This window comes from Cygnus atratus, chromosome 8 (assembly GCF_013377495.2).
Source record: "Cygnus atratus isolate AKBS03 ecotype Queensland, Australia chromosome 8, CAtr_DNAZoo_HiC_assembly, whole genome shotgun sequence".
NCBI lineage: Eukaryota > Metazoa > Chordata > Aves > Anseriformes > Anatidae > Cygnus > Cygnus atratus.
Genome location: NC_066369.1, coordinates 31,039,188 through 31,057,270, shown reverse-complemented (window position 1 = coordinate 31,057,270; position 18,083 = coordinate 31,039,188). Strand labels below are relative to the sequence as shown.

Sequence of the window (18,083 nt, the reverse complement as noted above, 5' to 3'; positions counted from 1 at the left end):
TTCGGCAATACCGTCTTGGTCGTGCTGTTAGTTGAGGGATTTACCTTTCTTCTTCAGTTGAAACGTCTTTTGCCAAATAAAATATAATGTTTTGATCCCTTTTATGTCAATTACTTTGCGTTGAATATATTGACTCAAGTCTTTGTTGTGGGTGTTGCCAAGAGCGGAAAGTTTTTCTAGATCTCCTTCCTTTGAAGAATGTTTCAATATTAAGTATGAGTAAGCTAAGGATGGAGATGAGTCAGACCTATCACTCAATGCAAAGGCAGCTTTGAACTACTGGAGACGACATGGAAGCCCTCAGGTGTACCAGGAAAAACGGATCCCAACGTTTCTCTCAGCTGGGAAAACCACATTTCAAGCAGCCTTGTGGAACGCGGTACAGAACTCCTTCTATCATTTATTGCATTTTCTTAACTTACAATCAGTGGAAGAAAATGCACCTTAAGCTTAAAACAGAGTATGTAAATCGTTACACAACCCTGATCATTTCATATAAAAATTATGTCCACTTTCTAGACTTGAAAAGCCCATAGGAATTAGAGAAAATCAAATTCTCTAGCATTTCTGTTGAATATATTCCCTGAAGTCAAGTAAAATTGTCCTCAAATTCTCCCAGTTGTATAAAAAAAAAAGGTCTGAATATTACTCAAAACCTGTGGCTCATTTTTAATACTAGAGACAAAAATGTTTAACATCAACTTTACTCTCTGACAATATTTTGTCAGGAGAGAAGGAGAGAGCTATACTAATAATATTTATCTATGAATATAAATAACTCATTCTTTTTGAAAAGGCGTTCAAATGTCCAAAATAGCAATTCATCTCCCTGTTCACTGTTTTTGTTAATCACCAGCAAACTGTGAATTTTCATCAGAAGACGACATTCCCTGCGAGAGGGCCACAGGTTCTGCGGGGGGCACCTCAGCCGGGCAGCGCGCGTGGGCCTCCCTGTGTTAGCTGCTGCTCCTTCTCAGGCCTTGTTGTGTTATGACCTCCCGTCAAACAGCTCCTTTACAAACAGAGGCGGATTTGCTTCTCTCGCATTACAAACGTGATGATTCCCTTGTAATCCCATTTTTTTTTTCACACCACTCTAGGGGAAACTGAAAGGGAGCTGAAAGGCCTTGGCACAAACACAAGCAGGCAAAGACTTTGGAGATTTTATTTAGGGGTTGGCTATGCGCTCTCATGGCGATGACAGCCACTTTAATGGCACATCAGTGCTTCCACAATCTGCAGACCAGCCTTCACCCCCTTCGTTTGGCCACGACAGGACCCGTGAGGCACTGGGCCGCTGGACCCCGGCCGCAGCGGTGCGGGTCAGGGCCTCCTCTGTGTGGCACGATGGCTGCCTTGCGGCCACCACCCCGAGCCTGAGAGCATTTCGAAAAGCCAGGAAGCAGTTCAGAGCGGGTCATTAATCTATATGTAAATGAACAGCGGGCACAAGGTATCGGTCCGCTAAGGACCCTCGCGCAGCAAGGCAGAGCTGCTCCAGCTTTGTTTCCCCGACGCTCCAAGTGCTATTTTCGCTGGATGACGCCCGCAGTGCCATGGTTACAACAACACCGCACAAAGCCTCGCTCCCGCCTCTCCCGCTGCTACCAGGGACCCCTCGGCGCGGCGCAGCCGCTGCCAGGCCCCTTCCTTCCCCTCGCTGCCAGCCGGGGACAACCCCGCTGCCACCCGGGGACTTGGCGAGGGGGCCGCAGGACCGCGGCCACTCGTCACGTAACAGCATGGGCACAAGCTGTCGGCTCGGCCCAGCAGTAATTAACAGCAAAATGTACACAGCCCTCGCTTCCTCATTATATTTTAATGGTCTTTGTTTATTAAAAAAGTTACTCAGCACTTAGGAAGGCTCCTTAGCTGACCACGAGCTGTGCTTGTTGTTGTGCAAATTTTTCCAAGTCCCTACGTCATGCGACAAAGAACAAGCGGGCAATGCCACACAAACAGACATTTAATAAGCTCTGCAGGCTCTAGCAGAGGTCTTTGAACCTTTCTTTCTGAGGTGTGTAATTTAAGCCTATTCTACATACTATTTTTCCCCATTTACAAACACAAAAAAACTGATTTTTCATCTCACCAGAACCTTACCAAGCTCAATAACCAAACAATGGATTCTGAGCACAGTTAAGCAAACCTTATTCAGACAGAAATCTCATCAGCTGGGCTTTGCAGTGGTTTTTTTTTTAGTATTATTTGCTTAGATCTTGATACTGTTGTATTCAATTCCAAATCTTGTTTTGAATTTCAAACTATATCCCCTTTTCTGCTACCTATTGGTCCATCCTGAAAAGAAGATTACTCTGGTCAATCTTTGTCTTATTATGCAATTTTCTCATTTTTCACATTACTGAATACTAATGTAATTTCACTATTATCTATTTTCAAATCAGAACTGAAGAAGAGGTTGGCTTGGGGTGGGTTGGTTTTGGGTTGTGTTTTTTTTTTATTTTTTTTTCCAAGTTAATGACTCCCACCTGTGTCTTTCATGGTAGAAGGCATTAATTAAATCTGCAGAATTTCAAGCATTTTCTTGACATAATGGTTGCTTACCCATTATCAGACTACCATTTTTCCCTCCACCACTATTCTTAAAATAATGAACGACTGACAGCCATTAAATGTCAGCACAGAGAAGTGGCAGATCGATGGAGAATGACTTGTGCCTGCGTGTACTCCAGCAAGTCTGGCCACTGTGTCTGACACAGGATCAACACAGATAAAAATAGGGCTTTATCAAGTAAGTTTGAAAAGGGCAAAATCCACACCAGTTTGTTTTCTTCTCTTCTTTTGCCTATCCCCACATTGTTCAGTTTCTTTTTTTTTTTTTTAACTGATCAGCTGACAGCCTCGCACATGTTCGTGTTCAAAGAGCCTCATGCCCACTCTTTGCCATGATAGCCCCAAGGAAAAAAAAATAAATAAAAATTAAAAAAATAAACCTCAATTTCTGTGAAAATCTGCTTGCATTTCAAACTTTCAGACCGCCAGCAGCACCAGCCGCACTTTAGGCATGCCATGGCTTACTTTCCGTCCTAGCGAGTTGCAGGTGCCAGGCAGGCAAGGGCAGCTTCCACCAGCAGCACGATGGGCTTGCAGAAGGGCTCGCACCGTCCCCGCTGCCATGCCACTTGGCTTGGCTCCTACTGGCAACAGAGTGAGCAAACTACTTCTCTGAGATTTTTTATAACTTAATTTTTCTTGATTTCCTCTCATGCTTTCGTTATCAGTGAATTAGTGTATGCATTACAGAAAGCAAGACTTCCTATTGAAGTAAAACCAAGAGAAGTCAGATTCACTGAAGCCCAAACATCTTAGCTTTGCTAAAGCATCCACATCCGTCACTGCTCCTTGCCAGTTCCTACACAAACTTGTTCTAAGATTCCAGCAGAATCAGACACTACGCAAGAATACCTGCCTGAAATCAATGCTGTTTGGCTTTAAGTCCTGCTATAAGATACAATCTGCTGACTTGTGTTGATTAAAAAAGGAGTAACTGCTGCTGCTTTCAGCGTTAGAATAACTTCTGGTATTTCACTCAAGTGACTTGGAAGTCTGAGCACACAAACACGTCAAACTGCAAGACAGAATGGAAAATTCCACTGGAAGAAACAGGCACTTTTTTCTTTTTTTATAGGTTGGCATTTCTTTTCCTTTATTAGTGTCTGCTGCTTCAGGTCCCACTGCAAGGATGCTTTGTGTGTGTGCTGCCCACCTGGGCATTATTCAGCAGAAAATACAGCACTTACTCCTTACAGCTCTAGCATCTTTGCAGGACCTGGTACCGGCACCTCGTTTGGCGTGTGCGTAGCCCCACAGCGCAGAGGTAGCAGAGGAACCCAAAGCTCCAGCATGCCCCTGCCTTCCCACCCCACTCCATCCCCTCCTCGTTTCAGCCAAGTTCCAGTTCCCTTCCACCACCCGATGTCCCCCCAGCTTCTCTACTCTGCTTGCAGCAGCACCCCTCTGCCTGCCTCTGCCGTCAGCACGGTTTCCACGTCCTCTCCTCACAGTAACAATGGCAGCCCTAACTTCTTCTTTGGGACTAGTGAAATGTAAAGCCATGCAAGTTTTCATTCAAATATCTTACAGAGCTATTCTAAAGCCTGAAGGAGATGAGGAGTAAAGGAAGAGCACTGTTTCAATTTAAATATCACAAAGCACCAAAGGTACTTGTTTAAAGGTCAACACGTCCAACACATCTCTTCTAAAGCACTACAAATAACAGCAAAAATCCTTCCTTGTCTGGATGTGGTGTTAGACGTCTTAAGCATTCTCCCTGTGCCTACGGTAAGAATCACTGCTTAATGAAGAAGGGGACATTCAGAAATCCCTCCCAATGGAGGATCTACCTCAGTGGAAAAGTACAAATCAATTCACTACCTGGAATTAATAAACACCCTGAATTCGTTCTCGTTCTGGCTCACCCACAGAAATATGCAATCATTTGCCATTGTTGATTTCTTTGCGTTAAACTTTACTGCACGCACCGACAACGGAATCCGGCCAATCTGAAAATTACATAATTTGTTTAAAAGCAAGAATCTCCATTCACAGCCAGCAAAGACAAAAGAGATCCCAGCAGAAAGGGCACCCATTGCTGGGAAGCAGCGATTTGGTAGCGCTTGATGACTCCTAGGAGCAGAGCAGAACCCCCCAGGCCCACGACAGAGCTCTGTCCAGGTACAAATTCATTAGGTCAGCTCAGCGCAGCCCCGCACAGCATCCCTCCCTTCGGGTGACCTTGCGGCCAGAGGCCAATGCTCCGATACCCTCATGCCCTCACAGTTCTCAGAATATAAACAGCATTTAGAGGCTTGTACGACGAGATGCTGACAGCGAAGAGAAATAATCTTTGTTTTAATCCTCGAAAATGTTAGGTAACATTCATAACACGCTTAATTAATAGAAATTATACTTAATTTTTTTTTAGTGAAAATTGCATGACTTTATCTTACAGAACAAAATCTTTGGCGAGTGAACATGTCACACGAAGCAAAGCAGCTATTAACTTACTCTTAAGTGACACAAAATAATGTTCTTAATAAAATATGCAGAACACAAGTGTCACTAATACAAAAGAAGGATGGCTTGACTGCGGTTCCCAGTGCAAGTCCTACTGCAGTTAAAAATAAAACACAGAATTACACCATTGAGGCTGGTACCTACATGGTTACATCCAGGCTGCCAACTGCCACGGCAAGATGCATTATAAACAAAATAAAAACTTATTAAAGATGCAATGTTGCTGTATTCCAAACCCAGGATAGGCACATCCAATTCTGCCCAGAACAGCTGGAATCAAACAGAGTAAGGGATTATCCGCAAAATTATAATTAACCTTGTATAAAGTGTTCCTGGCTAACACAAAGAGCTGTCTTTTACTCTGTTCTGTAAAACAGGAAGAGACCCAAGAATTAGATTAATGATACAAAGATTTATACCTTAGGAAGAAAGACAACTATGAAATAAAACCCTGCCCATGCAAATCTTGGTGGTTTTTTGACATCAGAGGGCGAGACGTTCAGCCCTAAGCAAGCCCCTAATCTATTTTAATGTCATCTGAAACAACAAACAATGGTGAAAAAAGAAAGAGAAAAAAAGTTACCTTCTGGCATGGACGGCAAACAGCGTATAAATGCATGTTATTTAACTTCTCAATGAGAATATTTAGGAACAGCCACTGTCCTCTAGCAGTATTTTCATCTCTACAGTCAGATGCGAATGAGTTTGGGGGATACAGACATTAACTGAAAAAATTCACCAAGAATGAGAAAAGGTGGAAATTCCCAAGGGCGAGTTGTATATTTGTCAGTTTCTCAACCCAATTAAAAATGTCTATTTAAATAACAATTATCAGGATTCACAGACATCGCTTAAATACTTTGAACAAAGCAATTTCATTCTCACCAAAGTGCTAGACAAGACAGAGTTACAATGGATTATTTTTTTTTTTTATTTCATTCCTGTTATATAAACAACCTGGATGTAATCTGGGGGGCACGAGACCATTAGGAAGATTTCCTGTTTTGGGGAGCTATTTTTTTCCTTGTTGGGGGGAGAAACCAAAGGCAGGCTGCATTGTTTCCATGGTCCGTTGATTAACTGCCATAGTAACTAGGTAGCAGTGGATCTGGAGCAGACTCCCTCCTCTTATTTTAATGTCAGTTGTTATACTTGAGGTGAGAGCACAAGGACAATTTCTGTCCATACTCTGTATCATGCAAAACACTTGAACTTATTTGTAAGAAAGGAAGAAGGAATTCGGCAGTCTTGACAGACACTGAGCTGGATCTTTCCAGGTGACACTGAGCTGGAAGGGGTGCTCCAGATGCACCTGGAGCTCTCCAGCCCCGAATGGGCACTTGGTTTATGGAACCGGCCCCAAGTCGAACCCTCAGAGCTGTGGCACAGACACAAAGGGTCTGCGGACACCAGCGCCTCACCACTGCTCTCCTCATTTGCTCTTACTGAGCCTACTAGTTGCCAGCGTGGACTAAACCTCACCGTGCCAGTGACAGCTTTGCCTACAGCCACCAGGATGGCAGACCTTAAAGAGCAAATAAAGCAGCCTGCGCACCTGCCTGCTGCATAACAGCATTTATCTCTCGGAGAACCTGCAGAGCTGAAAACAGCTTCACAAATGTCAGTCCCCAGCAGATGTTGCACTCTCATTCAAGTATTTAAGAATCTGCACTTCAAAAACAGCACAGATCGCCTTCCTTTGGAGAGGGGGCTTTGGTCTCACCAGGGAGAAGGGACTTGCCCGGTGGAGGGCTGCTGCTGAACCTGGCTTCTCCAGCAGTGCAGATGGGGAAAGGAGGCCGGAGAGGTCACCAAAAGAGGAAAGACACCACCCAACAAACAAAACGAGCCCCCTGCAGCCTCGGACGGTGCGCCCTGGAGCCCAGCAGACCTGCGGACAGCAAGGTGCCCGTGGCGCACCTCAGCACACTCACCAGCACCGGAGCGCGGCTGCAGGGCGCCTCGGATGGGATGCGTGACCCTGCTGCCTTACGTAACCGTAACCATCAATCTGTCCAGCAGTTATTTTCCACTCTGACCTCTGGTCCCAGACACCAGACACATATGTGAGGTGACTTAACACCCTCGCAGGAAGCGTGGAGAGATGTGCTTTAATTACAAGGAGTATGAATCCACCAGCACGCGGCAACTGCAAGACCAGCAGGGAAGGAACACAGGTAAAAGCAGTAATGTGACTGTTATGATCCTCCTTCTCACTGCATTGTACACCCTCACAGGCTTATTTTCAGTGCAGATGGAGGTCAGCTCCTCGCCATCCCTCTAAGGGAGCCTTTCTGAATGCCCGTATCCAGATAACCTCTCTTGCTGCGGAACTTGCTAATTCGTTCTTGCCCTATCTCCAGCAGACATGGAGGAAAGTTTCCTCCTCCTGAAACATTTCACATAACTAAAAGAAAGTAATTGCCCCTTGAGTAAACACCACCAATCTTTCCATCTTTCCCGACAGGTGATGGCTGCTGCACTACGATCGTTTCTGCCACTTTCTTCCAGACTCTCTCGTGCTCCCTCTTGAAGTGAGGCCCCCGAACTGGACGCAGTCCTGCAGCTGTGACTTCGCTACGTGAAGCCGGGTAGGATCCCTCCCATCTGTGAGTTTACTCAGAACTGAAACAGTGAGCGTTGTGCTCAGAGCCTGCAGAAAGGCGTTAGCTGTTCCTTGACTTCCAGCCCGACTATGTCGCATTTAGCCACCTCCAGACTACCAGGACAACTGCCAGAAACGCATCTCTTTGGTTTGCTGCTGTTCTACATACATTGATCAAAAATAACCACAGAACCCGACACCTTTTTAATTAATATCTTACCTTGCCTCTGTCTACCACACTTTTTCACAGTAAAATTCCGTAAGATCTCATAAAAACAACATGTGAAAATGCAAGTGATTTGTTGACCTCCCGAGATGTTTCCCCAGACTCCTCTAATGTTATATTTGCCTTTCTGGATACAGAGATTACAAGCAACAACGTTGCTCAGCCAGCCAGATCGAGATATGTATGGCAAGAAAAAGAATATTATTGTGACAGATTACAATGCACTGAACAATACGCTTCCAGTGCTGTAGGCAAGAGCATCTATCCACTCTGTTGGCCTAATATCAATAATTCAATATTAACGCTTCTCAACAAAAGTAGAGGCTTTTCAGGGGAAGTATTCTTCAAATGTTTATGTCTATACACAGCCCTGACACGCAGATCAAAACCATGAAATTGGTTAAAAATATTCTAAAATTAATTTAACAATTATAGTTGAGGAAATGCATACAGATTAATGAACCACAACTTGTGTTAGGAATATTTCCTCAAGTAAACAAGCTGCAACATGCACACGTGTTATTGTGGTTGCTTATTCAGTGGCACTGAAATTCCCACAAGAAAGCAATGAAGAAACCACCTGAACATTCATGCTTCTGAAGGGGAAAAAAAGTCATCCATGTATAAGTTTATACAAAATAAATATATCTCTTGTGACTCTTTCCTTCCAGAATCCGACACCATGTTGGGATGGGCAAAGAGGCTCAATACAATTCATCACATTTTCTCCCCTGGCCTGAGAAGGTGACGCTGGGCGACCCAGGTGCTACACACCATCAGCTTCAGCCTGCAGAGCCAGCTGCTGCTTCGACACAGAGCACTGCACGAAGGCAAATCTCTCCTCACCTGGGCAGAACCTGTCCTGTAAATGCTGCGGCCCCAGGGCAGGCATGAGGACTGCTGTCTGGACAGTCACCCTACCTGGGAAAGGGGACATACTCCTCATCTCTCCATTACTGTCAGGATCAGTCAGCCAAGAAGTCTCCTATACACTGTGATCACATCCTCTCCTCTTTTCTCATCATGTAGAGTGAAATTATTTACACAGGAGCCTGGTGGGAATTGCTAATTGTGGTTAGGCCAAAGAGAACTTCAACCAAATCTTCTTCCTTGGTTCAGATTGAAGGCCAACAAACTAGGTGTACTCGATGCCCATAAATCCTGACCATTCACTGAACCAGAAATGAACCATTTATATCCACAATTTGTATTATTTACATCAGTGAAATACTACTTAAAATTCATAAAATAATTTATGGAATGCCTATGAACGTCAGAAATAAAAAAGTACAAATGAAATACATTGTGAAAACTGCGTGTTACCTCTCCTGCTGAGTTTTGTTAAAAGCATACCAACAGGCACTGAAAACAATCCCAGCAAAATGATGCCACAGCTTGGTTAATTTGTGTTGGAAGCAGAACACAGACCTGGGGGTTGTGGTGCAACTTTCTGTTTTCACCCTCATTTTTACCAGAGATCATCAACTCCCCACAATCAGACAGCAACTCCAATTTTGGACTGGCCAAATTTCCTTTTATTTTGACAAGAAAACTGAAACAAATTTCACTGTTACTCCATGTGGACATTCCACTGGTATTTTCAGCCCTTAAATGTTAATGCATTAACTGAAGCACTACTTATACTGAAAAGCAAATTGTTTTTCAAAACTCTCATGAAATCTGGCTCCACAATTTCCAGTGGTGCTCTGTCAGGGACTGCAGTTTAAACCCTGGCTGTTTTATACAGATATTTTGAGAGTGGAGAAAAAGTATACACACTGCACTACTTAACAGCATGATCTGCAGGACAACGGATAGCTTATTAAGGGACAAAAGTCCAATTAAAAATATTAAATGAACCTAAACAGCAATTGGTATAAGCACTGGATTTAGTCTACTATTGCTTTAGTCACAGCATGGTGCCCTGCAATGCTGGTGTCTCTCTCCCCCCGGTCCCCTCCAAAAAACAACAAAAGAAACTCCACAAGCCTGGGATGAATTTGGCTTTAAAAAAAAAAAAAAAAGTAAATTTAATCTCTTCTTACAGATCCGATTTGTACTTTTCGATAATCTCTTTGTGACAGCTCTCCGAAACCTTCGATGTAGGAAAAGGGGCCAGATAAGGAGAGAACGAGCCCTGCCCAGGTGCTCACAGGAGGATGGATTCCTGATCTCCACAGAGCTTCCCTATAACAGAGCTTTCCCTGTCCAACACACCGCGGATTAAACGTTCCCGAAAAACGTCTGCAGTGATGGTGTATGGGGAGCAGCAGAGACTTCAGTGCTGTAAAGGTATCAACAGACTCGGGAAGCAATGCGACAGACCTGGAGCGACGATATCATATATGCGTGTGGTGGAAGACTGGTCAATAGCCAAGTGCCTTTCAAAACGTTAAACGTTTCTCACTGAGGAAGGATTAAGGCTGATGAGGCAGAAATTACATTTCCTCGTGTAGGTGGCACCATATGGGAGTTGTCACAACACATGCTCCTGCAGATGCACGTGTCCCAGAGCTGTGCTGCCTCTCATACGCGGGGACTTACCCCGGCTACAGCAGAATTTGTGCATTAATTACTGAAACCTTAAAAATCATGTTCTGGGAGGGCACTAGGGTCCCCTGGGTGCCTGGCAGAGGTGGGTCTCAGCCCTGGGGACAAGCCTGGCCTCTTGGCAGCAACACTAGCGCTCCGATGGGGAGCAGTGGCCTCGTTGGCCCTTGTGGCTGCAGTACCCACAGAGGGGTGTCTCTGACCTCCACCTTCAGGCACGGCCTGTGCCAGGACTTCTCCTCTCCCAGCAGGAGGGTGGAAGGGGCCTGGCAGACAGCAGGGGCTGTCCTGCAGCCGGTGGTCCTGCAGCTCCATGCCTCGAGCTGCAAAGCAACGCGGCGGGGGCTGGCCTGACGAAGCGAGGCGGCTCGGCCCCGCGAGGCCTACAGGTACAGCGACTCTGAGCGTGGTAGGAGCTGCTACCTGGGTGCTTGTAAGGGGCCTTCTGTATCAACAGCAACTCGGAAACATTCAGCACAGAAAATTCCTCTTGGTCTGTCCTCAAAAGACTTAAATGTGATGACCTAGAGATTAATCTTCTGCACGCAACGTAAATCCAAGCGGAGCAGCAGGAGGCCCACACATGTCACAGCAATCAAAACAGCTCAGCCCCACCAGTTCAGGAAAGGATTACTGCAGTGGAATGAAAAAAATGTTTTGACAGCTAAATAAGCCAGCCAGCATCTTAAAAATACTTAAAGATATGAAGATGTCCACTCTGTTTCTGAACAGTAAATGCAAGATTAGAAACGTGAAGTCAACATATTCCACCTCGGCTTGAATTCCAGGTTCATACGCTCTCTGCAAGTACAGATTGATAAAGCAGGAACAAAACAAATAGATGCTACGGCTGCGTAAAACCTCAGCTAAACAAACTGTCCACAGGAAAACACACTAGCGTGAGCAATACAGGAACAGCAGGACACAAATGAAATTGGATTCTTTAGTTCATATGTCTAAAACATTAGAAATTCCCTTGCTTATCAGTAAACACTAGTATGAGAGGGATAGGCCTAGAAAAACAAACTGAATGCTGACACCCGAAGTGACAGTGTATGCTACAGAGAAATCATGTGGGTTTGAAAGGAAATAAGGAAAGCATAACAGGTCCGGTGGGATTAATATCAAGGAAGACTAAAATCAGAAGACACTCATCTTTTAGGCATGTCACAGCTAACACAGTCACTCTGATTGTCAACATTTGTTTCCAGGTATTAATACAAGCAGTAAAAAACATATCAGAGTGGTAACAGATAAAAGCACTGCTAGGAATAATGGGATAAAATGAAGAATAAAGGTCTACACTATACAAAGAAGCTTCCGGACCCTAATATTCACTCAATAGGAACAGTCCATCAAGCTGCAGAGGCTCTGACACCGAGGACGTCTATCCCAGACCTGCAGGAACACTCGTCCGTGGACTTCCCTGCTCCGATGGTTACTGGGACCAGTAATGGCACGCTTTGGGCTGGGCCCATGCAGGGACCCAGAGAGCATGGAGCAAGCTGAGCGCAGCAAAGTGTGGGGAATATAATGCTCCATAATGATCAGGTACATGCAAAATGGAGTAAACATCCAAAAACACGATAAATAATCACTATTACCTTAAATTTTTAAATATCTATTCTGTTTGTGCATCCATAAAGTAAAGGTACTTCTCTTTGGTAAGGACCCACAAATTTCCAGGGAGAGATGAGGGGGAAAAAGGACCTCATCAGGGGCTTGGCTGACAAAAAACCTGACTTACTTTATAGCTTGCAAATTCTTTTATTTGTACTGTATGTAGACATCCTATTTAACATAAATATGTTAAATCAATGTAGAGAAGGTTAGCGGATTATTTCAAAAATACTTCGTGATCCTGAAACATATCTCAAGACTAAAACTAATAAAAAATAAAACAACCTTAGAATGAAAATATGATCTAGTTCCTATGAGACCTGTGACAATTTTTCAATAAGGAATATTAAAAGTTTGCTATAAAGAAATTATTTTCTGGAAAATATATTTATAATAACCCTTGATCTGCAATCATTGCACTATGTTCCTGTTAATCACAGGTGCCTGTACCTTCTTTTGGTCTGTACCGCCTCCTCCTTACCAAGCTTTGCCAAAGTGAATGCCATTTCCAGCAGCACAAAAGACATACTAATATAACTATACAACAGAGGAAACCTGAAAATACGTTAAGCTTGACTGGGGTGCCCAGCTGGAGAATTAGAAGAGTCCCGATTTGCAGACGTAACCAAAGTCGCTGGGAGCTCTGCAGCTCATCAGAATCAAACTCAGCCGCGACGACCTGCTAGCAGACACCACCGAGACCGGAGCAGTCTAAAATCTAACCCACGAGGAAACTCTCATTTTTAAATTTTGGCAGTAAGCCAAAGAACTCAAAACAAGCAGCCCCCCAAGACTATGTTCTTCAGCTGTACAGAATACCTTTGCCACAAGGGCTGACGATGCGAGTTACCAGAACTAGCTGCCAGCTGCAAACACTCTCACCAAGAGTCTTTCATCTGAACACGGCAGCTTCTCTTCGGCATGCCCCGTTATACCACGCTTGTATTTATTAAGCGCTAATAAGTTTTTAATCTTGGTTATTCTTTACAGTTGAGTCATTACTGGAATATTTTATTGCCTTTCTGAAATGATTAACAGCAGTGACCTTTTCAAAATTTGGAACGATCTTTTCTGCATGCTAAGTAAGAACACAATGGCTTAATTTAAACTATAGCACAAACCCAATCTGCTTGAATAATCTCTGTCAACAATCACCTAACATTAAGAAAGTCAAATAAAAATGCACAGTCAGTAGCAGTTTTGTTTTTAATTCCTTTGTCCTTTTTAATATCCTGCTCTAGGCAAGAGTTATGGGTGACAAAACCAGCCATAGTTATCACATCAATTTAACTTCTGTGCATGAAGCCAAATCCAATTCAGCTGAGAGAAGCTGCAAAGATCAATTTTTCAACATGACAAAACCCTCACTGCTGCAGTTGCCCAGTTCCCAGATCCCAGCAGATTCGGCAAGCGCTACGCAAGGCCAGGTGACCACAAAGACGCATCTATGCTGCCTCTGACAGAGGAATAAAACAATTGGACCACAGAAGCACAATCGTGCCAGCACAATCAACAGAAGTTACTTGAAGGAGATGTCTGCCAAAGAAAAAGCTGACCGAAGAGTACTAAACAGCTCTGAAACTTTAAGTGATCATTGCTATTTCTTTTCACCAAGATGAAATGACGGGTAATTTTTGTGAACAGTTCTCCCTTAAAGTAGCCATATCCACTCAATTGTTACCAGCTGCAGGATTCCCAGCCCAGGGCCTTTATGTCAAATGGGGAATATCAGATAATTGCTTACACTTGGGTCACACTGAAAGAGAAAAATAAAGTTATTTCCAATTGCAACATACTGCTGTTTTTAGAGATTGCTGTTATTACTTTAAACCCAAAGTTCCTTCAAAGCACGTCTACTTGGAAAGGTGAAGAGCATATGTTGCCATGAACTGCTCTTTAAGTCTCTGAAATGCTGTATTCGGCTTTGAAATTTAAATTTCTGAAAACGTAAGATCAAGAGATGTGGTATGAAAATAGGCCATTTGCAGCACTGGAAAAGCATTTGTATTAAAGCCTTCTGTTCTAGGTGGAGGCAAAGTACTCTTGAACATTAAAGTCTCTGCTTGCATTCTTGTCCCTGTTTGAGATTTACTTTTATCTCTCTTATCTCTTTTTAACCTTTGTCTGCGGTAATTGTTTTTGTTAAGTCTTGTTAATTAAGACTGCAAGCTCATCAGGGAAACCTGCCTCTTCTTTTGTTTCCCATTTCTGTAGCAGTCTGGCAGAAGTGCAGCGTCCAAAGGCATCAGATGAGAAGTTCATCAGAAGCATCGCATGGCATTACAGAGCGCGGGTGCAGAGGTCCTCCATCGACCACTTCCAGCAGAAGGCTTCTGCCCACGGAGCTGTGGTTCTGCCAATAAAACAGGCTTCCTGCTCTCGGCGGGAGATTTTAATATTGACAATTAAAAATCCACTGGAATGAAATCATTCCCCCTCTCAGTCCAGAGCCGATGCCCTTCACGCGGTCACAGCCGTATCACAGCGCTCCTTCCAACCCCGCTGACTTCTCGCGTTTCGCTAAATGCTATGTATTTATTCTCTTTGTCTGAGGCCTTGGAAGTTGGCTTTTAGTCTATATGACAGGGCTCATAAATTAGTGACTATGAAATATTCATTAGGTATTTAACCAAATGCTCTACCAAAATGCCCAGTAGCTGTAAATCTAACAAAAATACATTACATATTCTATTTTTTCTTGATAAAGTACTAAATACTACTTTTTTTTTTCCAAAGATTTCCTTAAGGCATCACTAGCTTTTACCTTAAGTGATACTAGAATAAAAGGCAGATTTAATAATCTGTTTCAGTTTCTTATCTTCCCTTTTCTTGAACCATTAATATAACTGAAAGCAGAAATGTAACTCAGCTTGTTATCTTTGCAAAATCAAATACATTAGACAGGGTATTATTTGCCTCAGGCAATGCCATTTCAAGTTTGTATCACTCCTAGCCAGGACCATTCAGTTTACAAAGAAAAAAATTTGGATTTGACAATGACTGCTGCACTTGTCTACAATGAGCAATTGCTCTTGCACCAAGAAATCAGTTTCCACCCCAATACATTTGAATGAGCAAACCTGTGGTGTTTATTACATAGGAAATATTTTCCCTAAAGTCTTGAAATAATTAGAATTTGTTTTTCTTTGCCACGCTAGCAAGAGAAATCGGATATTAACCAAGACCTTTCTTATGAGAGCAATTTCATCTTTAACAACTTAGAAATTAGATTTTTAACAATGAAATACAGTGCTCATTTGTTTGCACGATAAACACGAAGGAAAAGAAAACCCAGCAACTGAATGCCTGGGCCTTAAACCGTGGGTTGAGTGTTCCACGTCACCAACCTGGGGGAGCTGCTCTCAACTTGAGAGCGTTCTGAATGCCTGGTCACTTCTCAGTGACAGCCTCAGGGCTGAACGCTGCGCTCCTGGTCTTCTACATTTTGACTTATATGATCGATACGTGACATCACTCCAAGACTTCTGAATACCTGCCTTATATCGTGATGCACGCAACTTTAAATGAGTTTTCAGTCCCATTTATTTTTTGCTTATTTCCTTACTCACTATTGCAGTTACTAGCTCAACCTTCAGTATTGTGCTCGAAAACCTCCTGCCTTGTTGTCTCGCTCCGTCTCCCATCCCTTCTGCACAGAGGCAGGAGCACAGTTTCTCAATTTGATTGCTCTTTTGGGGCTTACATTACAAATGAGAATAAGTCAACTAACAGAAAGCCAGGTCTGACACTGGAGTCTGAACGATGAGAGGTGAAGCGACAGAGGTGGCAGCGAGCGGTGGAGCGATCTAGGTCGAGGCTGATGGAAATACTCCGACACGGGAGCAGAGCCGTCAGCTCAGGCCACTGGGAGAACCTGTCAATTCTTCCACAGCTGGTATTTCAGAATAGGGCCATGATCCTTATTCATAATATTTTTCAAATTTCACTTTGTAAATTAACATCACTAAGTCCTTCTAGTTCATTCTAAATTATTTTAACCAACCATTAAAACCAAATTCCTTTCTCAAGTACAGCTTGAGGCTATTTTGAGGGAGTATACTACAAAGGGAGTATGCTGTCAAATTCTGTTAGTGGTTAACAGTATGTGATTCCAAACAATGTAAATATGCTCAGAACACAACAAAACAACCCATCGGAAAATATTTCTATCCTACAGAGCAAACTCCTGACATTTTTCACTTAGCCTTGTGTGGAGTCCTTGTTTATAGAATTCCAGAAAACGAAAATTTAACCCAAAGTACACAGTCTGTTGTCAAAAAATCTTCAGTGCTTTCCAAGCACGGCTGAAGAAGATTCACATTCCGTTCACAAAAGGTGACCAACAGAAAGCATTCACAACTTGTTACAGAAATTTCTTTCATTGTAAAGTAACAACTGACAAGTACGAGACAAACGGTAATAATCATCCATGGCAGGCATGCAGTGTGCTGCAATTGTGAATGCATACAGCAACACAACAGCTTTTTTTCTGGGATATGCAGTAAAAATAGCAAAGCCTGACATTTAGCGATTTATTTTTTTTTTCCCTTATGGAGGCAGTTTTCAAGTACGGTAGTGCAGATTGTCTTCACTCTCTTCTTGAAAGCAGGGCAAAGCCCTAGGACTTGGTGATTTAGAGAGGTGCCTCTGTTGTAGGCAGGGAATGTGAGAAAACATCCTTGTGCCTATAGAGGTGACTGCTTAACGCTTCCCTAAGTTAGAAGAAAAGACAGCAGCTGACTACAGGCCCTAGCCATACAGGTATTGCCAAGCCATTGTATTCAAGAGAAGCTTATTTCGAAATAATTTCTGGAGGAAGTGTGGGTTTCTCTTTACAGCAATTCTCAGTCTGCATCACCCAGCGTTACCTTCTCCACCCTGTACCATCTTTTTTCCTTCCTTGTTATTATGTCAATGTCATCACTTGCATCATTACCAACATCATGGTGAAGAGATCTCTTGAAAAGGTTATTATTATAAAAAAATATTTCTCATACAGTCTTTACACTGTTTAAGGATATTTGTCTTGTAAATACCAATTAAATAACAATGGAGTTCTCTTTTTCTTGGGGGGGAGGGTTGGCTTTGTTTTTTTGTTTTTTTGTTTGTTTTCTTTTGATTTTGGGGGGGGGATTTTTATTTTTTATAAGGACATAATTAATCATTTGTTACCAGCTGTCTTTGAAAGCAAAAATAAACAACGTCTAAGATGGAGAATTACACAGCATTTTCAGCTTCTGTCAGCTTCATCTGGAACATAAGGAGCTCGGTATCACACAAAAAGGGCTGTAAGAATTTATCAATACAGCGTGTGGCCTCAGGATGGGTTTGTTAAATGAACATGTATGTTGGTTTAGTCTAACAGCAAGCTGCTGAAAAAGTAAGCAGCAAGCCCACAACGGCTTGAGGCAACCCATTCTGCAAACACTGGAGGGACAATGCAAGAGCCACTTGCTTTGGCTTTCATGTGACACTTTGACACTTTCATGTCCCACCTGTGACCTCCAACAGCTGAGCAGAACAGTTTGTTAAGGGATCCAGTTTGACAATGCAGACCTTGACTAGATTTGGAAGGACACATTCCCTACAGGGGAAGAGAGAGATTTTAAAAACAGACCAATACCCAGGCCTCAAAAAGCTAAGGGTGACCGGGGCTTGCTTAATGCCATTAATTTACAGTGATCATAGTTAAGACATGTATCATTACCATTTGCTTTGAAATCTTTCCTGCTTAAGTCAACCAATAAAGAAATACTTATACAGAGAATGCTATCCACATACTCCAATAACCACCAGCAGCCCCAGTTCATTTTCAGAGCACGGCACCCTGTGTAATGGGATGGCTTGCAGCCCTCTGCTCCAGACTGGTGGGAAGCACATGGTTTCCAGCCACAGTACTCGGTGATCCCTAGGCACTGCACGCCACAGAGGGCACACCACAAAGATGCTCAGAGCTCTGCATGGCCATTGGGAAATCAAGCCCTTGCACATACTGTGAAAGAGCTCATCGTTATAATAACTGAATGCTGACAGAAGTGAGCCTCC

At 43.3% G+C, this 18,083-nt stretch overlaps 1 protein-coding gene across 1 annotated transcript in view; it reads right to left on the bottom strand.

Annotated features, from left to right (window-relative positions):
- Positions 1 to 18,083, bottom strand: part of PDE4B (phosphodiesterase 4B) — a 182,559-nt gene that overhangs the window by 114,153 nt on the left and 50,323 nt on the right. The window lies entirely within an intron of this gene.